Source organism: Sturnira hondurensis, unplaced genomic scaffold (genome assembly GCF_014824575.4).
Source record: "Sturnira hondurensis isolate 20B ecotype Veracruz unplaced genomic scaffold, ASM1482457v3 Scaffold0014615, whole genome shotgun sequence".
In the NCBI taxonomy this organism is placed as follows: Eukaryota; Metazoa; Chordata; class Mammalia; order Chiroptera; family Phyllostomidae; genus Sturnira; species Sturnira hondurensis.
The window spans coordinates 609,707-624,367 of record NW_028087246.1 but is presented as its reverse complement, the minus strand read 5'-3'; the positions used below and the strand labels follow the sequence as shown (position 1 = coordinate 624,367).

At 43.3% G+C, this 14,661-nt stretch overlaps 1 protein-coding gene across 7 annotated transcripts in view; it reads left to right on the top strand.

Moving 5' to 3' along the window:
* Nucleotides 1-168: 168 nt before the first annotated feature.
* The window catches only part of GIGYF2 (GRB10 interacting GYF protein 2), a 108,552-nt gene continuing 94,059 nt past the window's right edge, over nucleotides 169-14,661 (top strand). For 6 of the 7 annotated variants that reach the window (XM_037063503.1, XM_037063502.1, XM_037063501.1 and 3 more), the window contains exons 1-2: nucleotides 169-270; nucleotides 4,169-4,234. The gene's annotated coding sequence lies outside the window, so the exon portion shown is untranslated. The remainder of the gene's footprint in view (nucleotides 271-4,168; nucleotides 4,235-14,661) is intronic. The other variant, XM_037063497.1, reaches the window with a different exon arrangement.

Here is a 14,661-nt window from a genome sequence, read left to right as displayed (position 1 = left end):
CCTGCCGTTGCCCCGCCTCCTCCAGCCCGACATCCGGGGCTCGGGCAGGGGCGTGTCTGGGGAAGAGCGGCAGGAGGCGGCGGAAAGGAATGATGTCGTGGGAGGCTGGGGATGAGCCGGGAGGGAGGCCTGGCGGGGCGGGAGCGGAGCAGGGGGCGTGGCGGAGCGAGAGCGCTGTCACGTGACGTGCGTGGCGACGTGTCGGCCATCTTGTGTTGTTGAGGCTGAGGACTGACTTTGGTTCTGAGAGACTCCTGTCCCGGACCGCAGGTAATCAGCGGCTCCGTCTCGCTCCCCAGCTTGGCTCCGCTCCGCGCCCTGGCTCCGTCACTCTCCCGGGTCGTCTGGGTCTGACGCCCGAGCTCGCGTCCCCGCCGCTCCGGCAGACCTGGTGCCGCCGCATGGACACCCGCAGGCCGCCGGGGCAGCGGCCGCGGCTGGCTCGGGCGTCAGGCGAGGGGACAAGTCAGGTGCGGGGCCGGAGCGACCCTCCTCCCCGGCGGGGGGCACGCCTGGCCCGGGCGTGTCTTGTCCTCGGAGCCAGGGAGCTCCCTCCTCCGGGGCCCGTTGGCACCGCGGTGGGGAGAGAGGAAGGGAAGGGGGCGGTGTGGTGGGCAGTGTCAGGCCGGCTTGCTCGGGGCCAGAGGTCTCGCCATCCGCTACCTGCTCCCCGGAGCCGTCCACTCGCCCAGCCTCGGGGTGCCAGGGTAACAGCTGCTGCGGCCAGACAGCTGCTCCTGCCGGCCTTCCTCCCCACACCTGGCCTCTGCGAGGTGCGCCCTCGCCTTCCTCACCGAGCATCTACCCTGGGAGACCCTTTCCGTGGCGAGAGGACTGGGTCTGGACCAGGCCTGAGGCCAGGTGGAGCCATGATCGGACGGAACCTGGGACGGAGATTGGGAAAGTAGAGCTCGTGGCAGCTTTGGGACCCGAACGTGCACATCAGGTTAACATGGGCATTAGCGTTCAAATGTCAGCAGTATCCCACGAAGCATTCGGAACACTTCAGTTTTAAGGCGGAAACATAAGTCAAGAGACCAAGGAAGGAGGTCTGAAAGAAGCAGGTTGTATGACGGTGTTTGGGAAGCAGTAACATTGCTTTGCATTTACCTACCACTGTTTTTTGAATTCCTCCTCTCCCTGAAAGTCAAAGCACTTAAGCACACCTAGTGTCTGTGTAGGAAAGGTAAGTATTCCAGTTTAATTTGCAAGAAACTGAGGAAGGGGCCAGAACCTGAGAACAGTTTCTTACCCAGCCTGCATGTAGGCAGTCTACTGTTAGGTTGCCACTGTTAGGTGCAGGGAAGATAGTCTTTGCTTGTGCGGTAATTTCCCTTTAGACTTTGAGGTTAAAAGAGAATTTTCGTGCCATCCTTTCTGTACATTGACTGTCATCCTTCTAATATTTGCAGCTTTGGCGTTACAGAGCATTGTCCACTTTAGTTAGAGCGTGAATGCGTTCTGTCACTGAGGTTTCAGTGTGTTTGAGCAGTTAGTGTGGCAGCATTGAGAGTGCTGCAGCTGGAATGTGTGCTTTTCTGTTACATCAGATGTTGACATCATTGGGAGGCACTAGAAGAAAAATTAAGTGGCACGTATCTGGAAAAATGTCACAGTTCTTCCTTTGACATTTAACACGGAAGGATACACGAGTGGTGGTAGGGATTCACCAGAAAAGAAAGGGCCTCACAGCTTTTCTATCCTTGACAAAGCACTTAAAAATTTTGAGACTGAGGAGGGAGAAGGGACCATGTGTCTTCGTTCATTCATTCATTCATGCATGCATGCATGCATGCATGCATTTATTTGTCAAATATTGAGGCCTTGCTGCACTGTTGGGTTCTGGGAGCAAAACAGACCAAAAATTCCTGTCTCCATGGAGCTCATTTCTAGACAGATACATGAACACTGAGGTAAAATATACATTGCAGTGGTAGTGATTTGGAAAAAAAGGAGACAGGGAAATAGGATAATAGGGAGTTGGGGGAGGAATTAATTTTGAATAGAGTTCCTTGGGAGGCCTCATGGAAAAGCTCATATTTGAGGAAAGACCTGATCCAGGTAAAGGAGGTATTCCTGTAGCTCCGTCGGGGAGGGATGCTCCAGGCTAGGGACGCCAGGGCGAAGATCCTGAGGTGGGAGTTGAAGTGGGGCAGATCTGGGCTGGCTGGGGAGAGTGGCAGTGGCTAGTCCAGTCCGAGAGGCGCAGGTGAGAGGTAGGCTGGTGGGAGACGTGTACCCAGGTGATCTCTACTAAAGATGAGATGCGTAGTTCATTGTCCTGTAATCCTTTGCCACATCTCTGTGCTTCTTGGAAAGGGAAATCAGATTCTGGAAATTCCGGCACTTGTGCCCAACCCCAGTGCTGCACTTGACCCCCTAGTGCCCCACGCTACCCAATTTGGAAAAATTCAGGATGTTCGAAGAACATATTTCAGGAAGTTCTCATGAAATAACTTTCTCTAAAATAAATTTTTAAATGAGGTTGATAAACTGCCTGAAGTGATTTTTCAAAATGAATTGCTTTCTAAGAAGGGGATTTTTGCAGTACTTCAAAATACTTGAATATGTGAGGAAACGAATTTTCTTTGAAGTTTAGATACAGATGGGTTATGAAGGGATAGGACCTGAAAGAAAGGTGAAGTCAGTATGTTAATGCATGTTGTCCTTGATGTGGTTAGTAAGGAATTCTTAATTATTTCTCTTGTCCAGCCTATTTCCAGTTACTCAAGGACTCTCCCACTAATTTGTTTGTGTACCTTTTATAGCACTTTACAGTGTGGAACTTCTTGGGCTGGGTTTTTTTATCCCTCCCCTTTTACCTTTCAGATTAGTTCTCCAATTTGATACTCAATAGACTTTTTCATTGGAAAAAAATTTTCTGATTTTTTTCTAGCTTATCTCCATATTCCTATTACTGAGCTTTCATAAATGCCCTCTTTCATTTTAATTCACCTTACGAATTTAATATCTTGGTTTTGAAATATTTTTGCTTGTGAGTTGCATGTATGAAAGATAATTTGATACGGGCTTGCCTGAATATCATAAGACAGGAATTACAACTTCAAGATGTGAGTGGAGCTCCTTGGCTCAAAAGAGACATAGTGGCAATAATGACAAGGGTAGTATTTTCCATAAATCACTTTTCTCTCTTTTTGTTCCTTTGTGGAATTTGAAATGACATTTCTAAATGTCATTTTGATGTCATACCAGCTCATTTGTTCTCATGACTGCATTTTAATACTTCATGTGTCTGTTCTCTTTTTGTTGACCTTCACGTTGGAAAATGACTCTATTGATAATGATTGCTATCCAGGGGAACCCTTTTGGGTGAAAAGGTGATGACTGTCCCTTTTACTCTTGTCTTCCTAAGGGATCTTAGATTTGTGCCGTTTTGAAAGACTGACTTCATTTGCAGTTATCCATTAGCCACAGCTGAATCAGTTTTCAGTACTTTCTGTGTTACTTTCCCTTTCTCATAGATTACGGGGGGGGGGCCTATGTTGATGTTAATCCGGGTATTTTAGAGGCAGGTTAAATGTCCATTTTTCTTCAACAATTTGAATTGCCTTACGTTATTTGATTTTAGTTAAGAAGCCACTTGAAGCTATTGCGGTTCATTTCATTCCTTGTCACTAGAAGTATCACCATCTTGTGAATTTTTAAGATACTGTCTCAACGGGGCATTTAAATTGTGCAACTGAAAGCACACCTGCAGCTTTGCTCTTGAATGTTTTGAAAGTGGACATACTTCTTGGGGCTCACTGATTATTTGTGTGGTGTATGTGTTGTATTGCTGGCTGTCATTTTTCTGTCATATATGTTTAAAAAGTTAATACCAAGTTTCAGCAATGTGGTTTTGAATGCAAATCCTAAATAATTACTTTGTGGAAACCTTATAGTGGTGCTCATTTGTGAGCTTCGTCAGATTCACTAAGAACTTTTGGTAAAAATATGTATTTTTCAATCCCCCTTTAGAGCTACTGAGAAACATGCTCTAGATATTAGGACAGAGAATCTGGTTTATAAGTATACCAGGCGGTTATGATATTTTTAACCAGGTTTGGGATTCATTTTCTGTAAAACATATTCATGATTTAAAAAATGTTTTTAAAGTTTTATAAGAGATTGCTGGATCATTTAACTTTAATACTTTTATTATTTGCAGTTTTAAAGGGGCCTGAACAAAGTCTGCTCAAACTGCCTGCTGTGAACCAGCAGAAATTTTGAACAGGTAAGTGTTGAAGGAAAGTATGAAGCTGAGGAGGGTTTATGCAGATAGATGATTTTCGCTTTAAGATTTTGGTTATTTTTGTCCTATTATTTCTCCTCCATTTATGGACAATGAATAAACAACTTCTCTAGTACTACTCAGATCCTTATGAATCAGAAGAATAATCATACTCTTTCTGCATTGATTCTGGTATAAATTTGTGTCTTAAACTGTCATAATGACTTTTGATGGTATGAGACAGGAAGAGGAATGCTTTGGGGGCAGGGATAAGGAGGTATCTTAACCCACCAGCAGTCCGCTTCATGAAGGATTTGCTCAAGAAACGGGGAAACATTCAGGGACCAAGGCTGTCCAGGTAGCACTTTTCTCCCCTCTTGCTAGTCACTGCCCTCTCTTGTCTCTCTTTGTCCCGCTTTGCTTGTCTTTCCACAGTCTGGCCTTTCGTGCTGTAACAAACATGTGGAAGAAATCTGCCACTTCATTCCTGGAGCCACATGTGAGCTCAGGCTCCAGTGCCACTAGCTAGCTGGTTATAGTTGTGTCTGCATTTCAGGTTCCTGGGAAGGAACATTTGTTTGGTTTAACTTGGTTTAGTTCTCCAGCTTTGCTCCATTTAGTGTAGCCATGGGGTTGGGGTCCAAAGTGCAAACTGGTAGTTAGTTGAAAGGTTCCATTCCAGAGAGTGGGGTCAGGTCTGAGAGAATGTGGTGTGTTGGCTATTCTGATCAGAGACCCATCAGAGACCCACAGAAGCTTCTCGACATTTTTCCCTTCCTAGAAAAATTTCCTGTATATAGCTCAGCAATTCAAATTTATGTGTCCTGAAGAGTTAAAATATATGCATATCTTCTAGTGAATGAGGGCCAGTAGATGTCACGAAGTGTCTTTGTTGAAACTTCTTAGTGCAGGGTTTTAACAAAAGTTCTTGATTGGAGCAGGGAAAGGGTAGGAGCTTCAAATGAGCATCTGAAATAAATTTTTGACAAAAGAACATAAGCAAATGAGCAGCTTGGTGGAGAAATTCAATAGTTACTTATTTTTCAGTGATTAGTTTTGTAAGTTTTCATTTCTGGGTACTTTTTACATTACTAAGCAACACAAGCATTAGAAGCAGTACGGAATTGAAGGGTGGGACTTCTGTAAGTGAACCTGTATTTGCAATATTTGAGTGGTAGAAGGGACTTTTCATTGTTGGTAAAGGGCCAGTCAGACAGTATATACTTTGGTATTAACATGTTTTCGTAGCCTATAATTATTAGGCAATACAGAAGCAAACTTTTTAAATGGACAGTTTGAAGTCCTATTTTTGTTTGTAACTTGTATGTCCTTGGTGGCATCTAATTGCTTAAGTGATTTTTATTCCTTAAATCATGTTAGTATATTAGCATATTGAGATTTTTGATGCAAAGCCTAGGGATTACTAATAAAAGTGAACTATTATAGAGTGATGTATTGAACAACAGGCTATAGCTGTGACTTCCTATGATACTGTTTTTTAGCCAATGTTTCTTTAGTAAATCAATGGCAGCTGAATTCACTTTTAAGGTAGAAGAGTCTTACACTGTATGTTTTCTTTAATCTGGATGTTGAGGTAAGGCTTATTCAGGACTTTGTGAGGGTTAAAAAGATTTCCACACAATCTGTGTAAAACTATCACAGACTCTGGCGAGCCCGCTCTGTAAAACATTGGCTTGTGATGAGATTATCAAACGACACGGTAATAATTATGACACTGTATTTTTCCTAGAATAGTTCACAGTTGCTAGTTTTGTTCTTGTCCTTTCACCAAAAGGGGGGGAAAAAGAGAAGCATTTACATACTGTTCAGAAGCATGGGGAGAATGATAGTAATAGCTTTTCTTCTAATAGTGATATCGTGGCCACTATGTTCTTGGGAACAAAGCTTCTTTTATTCCAGTTGTCCTGGGCCTGGAGGAAGTCTTGGGAGCTCTGGTCCCTTCAGTGCTGGTTCCATGGTTGTGGAACCTGGCAAGGAATTGGCAGGGGTACTGTCCTGATACTTTCTAAATGGTCAGTCATGGCTCAGGTCTTGAAGACATGGCCACACGCAGCGGCCGCTCATGATTAACCCCTAGGGAATTGCGTGGTGCTGCCCAAACCAGAGCCAGGTGAGTAACTGGGTATAAAGCCATCCTGCCAGATCCGTGGGACAGAGAGCCTTAATTTGTGTTCTGGAATCTGATCTTCTCCTTTAATCTTTTATATTACTCCACCATAGTTAATGAGGTTTCTGGTAGTGTGCTATGAGAATACATAGTCTTCCCTCACCAAAGGGCTTACTGCCTCGCTTGCTTCAAGTGACGCAGAAGGGTGGAAGTGGGAGGATAGTGGGACAGAATGGGAGATTGTTAAAAGGAGAAAAAGGGACTTCCACAAAATGAATTCCTCTGGAAATTGGAAGGGAATGAAGAGAAAAGGTAATAACCAAGCAGTACTGAGCACTATATCAGTGTGTAGTGAAAAGCTTGTGGCTTTTTAAGCAGAGAAATGTGGGTTTAATTTTCTATCACTTGTTACCTACAACTTTAGGTAAATAAGTTAACCACTTGGAGCCTCGTTTTCCTTCCTTGTAAAGTCTATCCCATGGTGATTGTGGGAATTAGAAATCTAAAATGCCCAGTACCATGCCCGACACACATAAATAGGCTCAGTGAATGGTAGCTTATGTGATGATTATTATTAGGTAAATAGGTAAGTTTTGATTGTAAAATTTCTTATTTATGATTTGAATAGAGACATCCTTGGGTTCTGTTTCTAAGTCTTTTTGTTTTGTTTTCAAGCCAACCAATATTTGAATACCTCCCTTGTGCCAGGTGTTGGTCTAGCTTTAGTGGTGAGCAAAACGTCAACGGGCCTGTCTTCATGGGGCTGCAGCCTAGTGACAGAGACACTTAAAAAATACTGAAGTAAACTTCAGAATGTGCAGTCTCTCTGTCCTTGGCAAAGATACATTTTTAAAATGCTAGATACTTTTAGAATAAGCGTCACATTTGGATCATGGTGCTTTTGTGGTTGGTATCTTGTGCTCCGAAGTGTGCTTTCCAGGGCATGTATGTTCGCTCTGATTTAATGGTATTTCCTTTGTCATTTTCGCCTCCTTCTCCGAGATAGACATTCTCAACTGTTTGATCTTAGGACTCCCTTTCCCCTCTTAAAAGTTAGAGAACCTCAAAGAACTTTTGGTTTTTTAATTACATCTATCTATATTTATCACATTGAGTAATTTAAAGTTATTAACTCATTTAAAAATAATATTCTTATTACATGTTGACAGATACATTTTTGAGGAAAAATACCCATTTTCTAAAACATTTCTAAGTTTATAGAGGGCGGGTGGATTCTCTTAACCTGCTTCTCTGTTCACATGTTTATTACTTTGATTGAAGTGTGCGAAGAACACTTAATCTCACAAAGATATGTATGTAGTTGAAAAGGGAGGAGTACTCTAAGAGCTTTTTTAGAAAATTGCAGGTGTTCTTTGCTACTACACTGAAATTCAACAAGTAATAGTTTTTAAAGGTCAGTTGCAATGTGAAATCTGAATTATGTCAATGCACCTTTGTACTCTTACATTAAAATCCATTGATGTTGCACATTTAATGGATATTTTATCTTTTACATGTTCAAAAAAACCCTTATTAATATCAATACCCACCAAAACCTTCAGCTATTGAGAAAGTCTGAGTACTGGAAAACATGTCAAGCACATAGTGGTAAAGGGAAGTTTCCTAAAATTTTAAGTTTTGCTCAAAAGCTCAGATTTTATAATTGGCAACAAGTACTGTCAGTTGTTTTCCTTGAAGTGACAGTCTCATTTAGTTCATTTTTTTTTTATCCTCACCTGAGGACATGCCTATTGATTTTAGAGAAAGGGGAAAGGAGGGAGAGAAAAAGGGAGAGACACTGATTAGTCTCCTCTTGTTCATGCCATGACTGGGAACCGAATCTGCAGGCTAGGCGTGTGCCCTGACTGAGGAACAAACCTGCGGTCGATCCTTTGGTTTACAAGATAGTGCTCCAACTGAGTCTGAAATACAGTCTGAAAAAATGTTTGCTAAGTGTGCAGGTCTGGATTATCATATTTGTGTATCAGCTCATTTTTTTAAGCCAAAGTGATGTTCCATAGAAAAAAGAAAGCAGCTAGTTGAGTTTGCAACTCAAAACAGTCTCTTATGTGCCTTTCTCTGAGTCAGTGGTTTGCAGCAGAAGCACATTATGCATATTTCCCATCTCATCACATAGAATATTAAAAAGATGTTTACACAGGGGCCAGTGCTAAAAAAATCAGTAGTTTCTACTGCTTTGTCAAGGGCATTCTTAAGTAAAATAGGCTTTTCCCCTTTTCTGTGAGTATATGGCAAAGGTGGTGAAGAGTACAATAACTGCTAGTCCAGTTTGGTGCCATTCATCTGAATGGTGCTGAGGAGCCAGCAGCTTTATTCATCACTGCTTTGCGTGATGAGCACACTGCCAACGCAGTGAAAAGTGCAATTAATACTTTAGTATTATCGGAGAGGTTGTTTTGACATCATGGATACCTTGGAGTTTCAGAAGACTGGAAGACCTTGTTTTGAGAATTGCTGCTCTGGGGAACAGGCAGTTTTCAATGTTATGTTTATATATGCTATGTTGATTTTATTTAAAAATATTTATTTATTTATTTTTAGAGAGAGAGAAACATCAATGTGTGGTTGCCTCTCAAGTGTCCCCTCACTGGAGACCCAGCCTCCAACTCAGGCTTGTGCCCCGACCGGGAATTGAACCAGTGGTCTTTCAGTTTGTGGGACCATGCCCAACAAAGCTGAGCCACACTGGCCAGGGCTTGATGTTTTTTCAGGATTAGTTTCAGTTTATGCATTATTGTTGGGAATATAACGTAAGTGATGCTGTATCCTCAGTGCATCATATTAGGAAGCACATGGTGTCAACTTGTCTTACTATTATTTTTTAAAAATTTTATTTACTTATTTTTAGGGAGAGGGGAAAAGAGGGAAAAAGAGGGAGAGAAACATTGATGTGACAGAAATATTCAGTTGCCTCTCGTACATGCGCTCCAACCGGGGACAGCCGAAGAATGTGCCCTGACTGGGAATTGAACTGGCGTCCCTTCGTGTTGCAGAACCATGTCCAACCAACTGAACCACACTGGTCAGAACAGTTTGTTTCATTATTAATTACGTTTCCTAACTCAGCGACAGCCAGATAGAAGAGATGCATAGAGCAGGGTATGTGGGGAGGGGTTTGGAGCTGGAAGGCACTCTCTGGCGCGCCCCCTCTTCACACCTTGAAGCTTCACTGCAGTTTGTTTCATCCTTCACCTTTTGATGGGCATTTGTGTTGATGAGCACAGTGGCCAAATTTCAGTTAATTATGAATAAGCTACTGTGAATATCATACACCGTACTTGCCTTTAATAGAGATTTCCCTCAAGTATGTCTAGCAGTGGATTATGGGATCATGGGTTAGGCATATATTTAGATTTAATAATGCCAGACTGCTTTCTGAGGTGGTTAAACTAATTTGCAGTAATGCAGCTATAAATGTTGTGTTACCTTAATCCAGGTGTGGCTGAGGTAAAAATGGCTGGCTTCTGGAGTGGAGGCAGGACTATTCATTTCCTTGGTCTATGTGGAGGAGTGCTAGGGGGGTAGCTCTTTTTTCTGCTTTTGGGAAGATGGAGGAAAGGAAACGTGGGGGCAGATTCAGGTTCCATGGCATTCATGCTGTGTTAGTCTTTTGGCAGATTATGCATAATACCGGGTGGACTTAATCCCAGACTTGCCATAGTTTTTTTCTGGGTAAATTTTACATACCCAGGTTAGTGGAGATTTGTAGTACCGAGTAATTTTCTTTCAGAAAGATTTAGGGAGTTTCGAGAGTGTATGTGTTTTGAATTGTTAGTGGAGTAGGGGTAGCTCATCAGTCTGCTAAGACTGCTCCCAGGAAGCGGTACTGGGGACACGGCCAGTGTCGGGCTGCCAGCCACCGTGCAGGATTCCCATGCTGCTTTGGCTTCTTGCTGTGTTCAGACAGGACTCACCACGTAGATCTGCAGCTCCTGCGTGTTTGATAACGACTGCACGAGCCCAGAAGTCATCAGGTTCCTCGACACTCTAGTGGGGAAAAAGGGTAGATTTCAGAGCTGAGAGGCCAGGGTCTCCCTTTCCTTTGTTTCAAACCCAAGAGTGAGAAAGAGCGAGGTTGATCTCTTCTCTCTTGAACACACGCTCACGTGTGCACAGTGATAGGTGAGGTCCCAAAGAGGAGCTGAGGAAGCCAGGAAAGTAGAAGAACACATATAGAAAAAGAAATATAATTATAGTAGTACTCAGAGATAAAATAACTTAGTGAGGGCTAATTTAGCTCATAGTTTTAAGAAGTTGACAGAAGGCCAGATTTTACCAGACTCTCTGTCAGGTACAGGAGGCAGTTTATTGAAGAAGACCAACTTCCTGGTATCAGTTGCCGAAGGAGTGTATTACTTGAATTCACGTAGGGATTTTGAATAATGGACAGTCCTGAAGTGGTGGTTATGTAGAGAGAGATTCTCTTGGCTATTTTTAAGTCGACTCTTTAAACTCTGAGGGTGGACCTTTGAGGTCTCTATGCCTAAATTGGAGCAGCCAGAGAAGACTCTGTCAGAGGAGGGAGGTGAGCACCTTATCATCTGCCCTGTCACCTGCTGTGGGGCAGTTGCTTTCGGCGCGAGGAAGATGTGCTGATGGGGCCGAATCAGAGCTGATGGAACATTGTGCTTGCGGTGCCTCAGAGGCATTGCTACCCGCCTGTCCACCTGGTGACCTTTGCCTGCTGCTTCCTCGGGTTCCAGTGATCCTCTGCTTCCGAGCTGCTAGGCTAGGGCTGGCTCTCCCAGAATTCTTGAGGCCTGCTAATTCCACTGTGCCACGTGTCACTGTCATCTGTCAGGAACTGAATGAAGGTCCATCTGTGTATTTGTCTTTTTTGTAGTCCCATCTTCATACCACCCTGAGTTTCTTTTGACTCAGTCTCAGGTTCATTCTTTTCCAAGACCTTTCTACTGAGGACTCTGAAATGTCACCTTTGTGCTCAGTCTTTCCATGCGTGAAACTGGCCATGGCATTTTCCAGCATTGTTAAGGAAGCTGCAGGCCGTCTTGCCCTGACAGTTTTTGCCTCTTCTTTGGCTCTCTGAGTCTACCAGCACGTTTCCTGCCCAATGGCAGTAGCTCTGTCGGCAGGCGGGGTTAGGGTCTTCCTCCTCCGCCATGCACATGCCTGTCCTGTGCCTTTACTGGGTGACCACCTGGCCTGCTTGCTGCTATTATCTCTGTATAATTACTGACACCCTTTCACAGTAACATTTTCTGGGTTAGCCGATAGGTTATATGTAGTCACCCTAGCCATTGTCCCTCCATTTTTGTGTGGAGTCTCTTTTTCTCTGGGGTCCATGCTGACAATACAACCATCTGTTCTTTTCGTTATCATCAGATACAGATCCTGTGGGCTCACCCTTTCGTTCATTATCTTTTCTACTCTCTTTGTCATTATCCTGAGGTGACTTCAGAGTCCTTCCAGGCTCTTGGTTCCCTGCCTTACTTCCATCTTTAATTCTTCTAGTGCTTTCACTTTTATCCCTACTACATCAGCTTTGATGCTATCAACCTTTCAGATTTGTAAACTCTCCTGTTTTTATTTGGTAAATTAAGGAAAAAACCCAACCTGATGATATGCTTAGTGATTTTAGAGAGAGGAGAGAGGGGAGAGAGAGAAACATTGATCCCGTGTGTACCCTGACCAGGGATTGAACCCACACCTAGGTACTGTATGTGCACTGACCGGGGATGGAACCCACAACACTTAGGTGCTTGGGATGATGCTCCCTCCAACTGAGCCACCTGGCCAGGGCAGCTCTTCCGTTCTTACTTCCTTCCCTGCTGTGCGTAAAACACACTTTTGCTGGAGGGTATGTAAAAGCACCTTCTAATTGTTCTTTTACTCTTCCATTCACTGCTAACAAACCTGTAACCCTGGTTCAGTCCTGTGGTCAGCTCACTCTGCCCTAGACCCAGGCTGCCGAGTCAGGGAAAGAAACCCACAACCATGCAGATAGGTGCCATCTCCATCTTGATTCGGCCTTCAGTGCTACTATAACTGCCTACAGTGGAGTTCTGGGTGAGAACCTGGAACAGCACAAGGACTGTTGGAAAAACTGGTGAATTCTTAATAATCAGCTCTGGAGATTAGTTAATAGTGAAGTACCATCAAATTGGAATTCCCCTCAGCTCCTTATCACCCTCCTGCCCCTTCCCTTCCCCCAAAGAAAAACACCACAAAATAAGTTTGGAGGGATCCTAAGTCTTTTGGATCTATTGCCCCCTTGTTACAAGTAGATGGGAGTACAGTTTTTTTTTCCTTTCTTATTCTCTGAAACACCATTCGTACTGCCTTCTTAGAGACTTCACGTCCATTATATTTTTGCTAAATTGTTTCTTCACTTTTTGATTCTATTAGTATTTTTCTATTAAGATACTTTTATCTAAAATTTTTAAAAATGGAAAATTTTTTCCCTTGGCTTTCATCTCTCTTTACCGCTTCACAGCTAGGGTTCTGTAAAGAGTTGACTGCATCTGTAGTCTTCCCCTTCTCCCTTTCCAGCTACTTCTCATTCCCCAAAATCGGGCTCTGTCCCCCGCCAGCATTCTGTATTGCATTCAGCCAGTCACCGGGGATTTCACTGTGGAAGCCAGTGAAGACTTTCCAGTCTTTCTCTCTTTATACTTAAGTATCTGAGACTTGTGAATTTTTCCATTGAAAAAAAATTGTGCCAGAACTACATTTGTTGTATACATAAATTAGAAACTTACTAGGAAAGAATTACCCAGAAATCCACCACTCAGAGGTAAAAATACTGACTTGTCCTTGAGTTCTGCTTTGGGAGAGTTTCAATCAAGTTTTGTTTGCAGTTATGCAGATTTACTTAAACATTTCTGTCTCCCATCCCTATTCTACACTGGAGTTCAAGTTCTGTATGATAGTCTTTTAGATGTCTTTTTAGGCACCTCATATTTTGTCCAAAACTATTGTGTCCTTCCTCTCAAAATTGCTTCTTTCCTATTTTATCCTTCCTTTTGAGCTTTATATATATATTCAAAAGGTACATCATCTAAATTTTGAATTCTATAGATTCCATTTTTTAAAAAAGATTTTATTATTTTTAGAGAGAGGGGAAGGGAGGGAGAAAGAAAGGTAGAGAAACATCACTGTGTGGTTGTTTCTGGCATGCTCCTCACTGGGACCTGGCCTGCAACACAGGCATGTGCCCTGACTGGAAATTGAACCAGTGACCCTTTGGTTCACAGGCCTGTGCTCAGTCCACTGAGCTATACCAGCCAGGGCCTGTAGATTTCATTTTATTTTTGCATTCTCTGTTCAGATTTTCTTTCGAGACAGCAGTGCTTTTTCTAGTTTGGGAAATACGCTATGGAGTAGGTTATTTGAATGTTGGTTTTGTACAGGCCATTGTAAAGGAAAGAGGGAGGGTGTTCTGGGCAAAGGGCAGGGCATGAGCAGAACCACAGAAAGGGGAATGCAGTAGAGAGTAGAAAGTTCTGGTCAAGTTTCGAGTTTGGAAGTGACACAGTAAGAGATTAGTTGAGGAGGTATGAGTTGTTAGATTGGTGGGAACCTGAAATGCCAGGAGTTCTGGTGATACACAGTAGGTTTTGTTGACTGTTTTAAGAGGGGCAGGCGTGACCAGGAGCAGTGCTTTGGGAAGATTGATCTTTTTGGCTGTGAATAGTTAGAGGCTGAGTCAGGAAAGCCAGGTAGAAATTTTACTGTAAGAATGCAGACATGGGTTTACAAAGGTTTGACTATAATGAAAGAATGCAGGAGGAATCTTGAAGGAGGAATTGACCGTATTTGAGACCAGATGATTAGATGTGAGGGATAGAGAAACAGAAGGAGTTTCAGATAACTCTGGGCTTGTGAGCCTGGCTGAATGGTGAACAGTGAAAACAGTGGTGCCTTGATCAGTTGTGGATGAGATGGATGTCCGGGGGCGTCAGGCCTCTTGACATGCCACACAGGCCATGGAGAAAAGAATCAAATCTGTAATTTACAGTAGCAATGGGGCGCCTCCCCAGGGGCGGAGACAATTGAGAAGTTCATGGGATATTCGCTGTTGTTATAACAACACCCCCACTCCCTGCAGGCCACCTGTTACTCTCCCGTGATTTAGTAGGCAGAGTTCTGCCCAAAGTGTTAGTTGAGAAATAACAAAAGGTTAGAAAAGAAGAGAGACTTTGGGGGAATAGTGACTAAATAGGAAAGAAATTATATTGTGCTGGTTTTGGAGGATAAAGGAGGAAATGGTTTCAAGAAAACGCAGTCTGGAGAGGCAGAAGAGCATGGTGGGAACACAGCA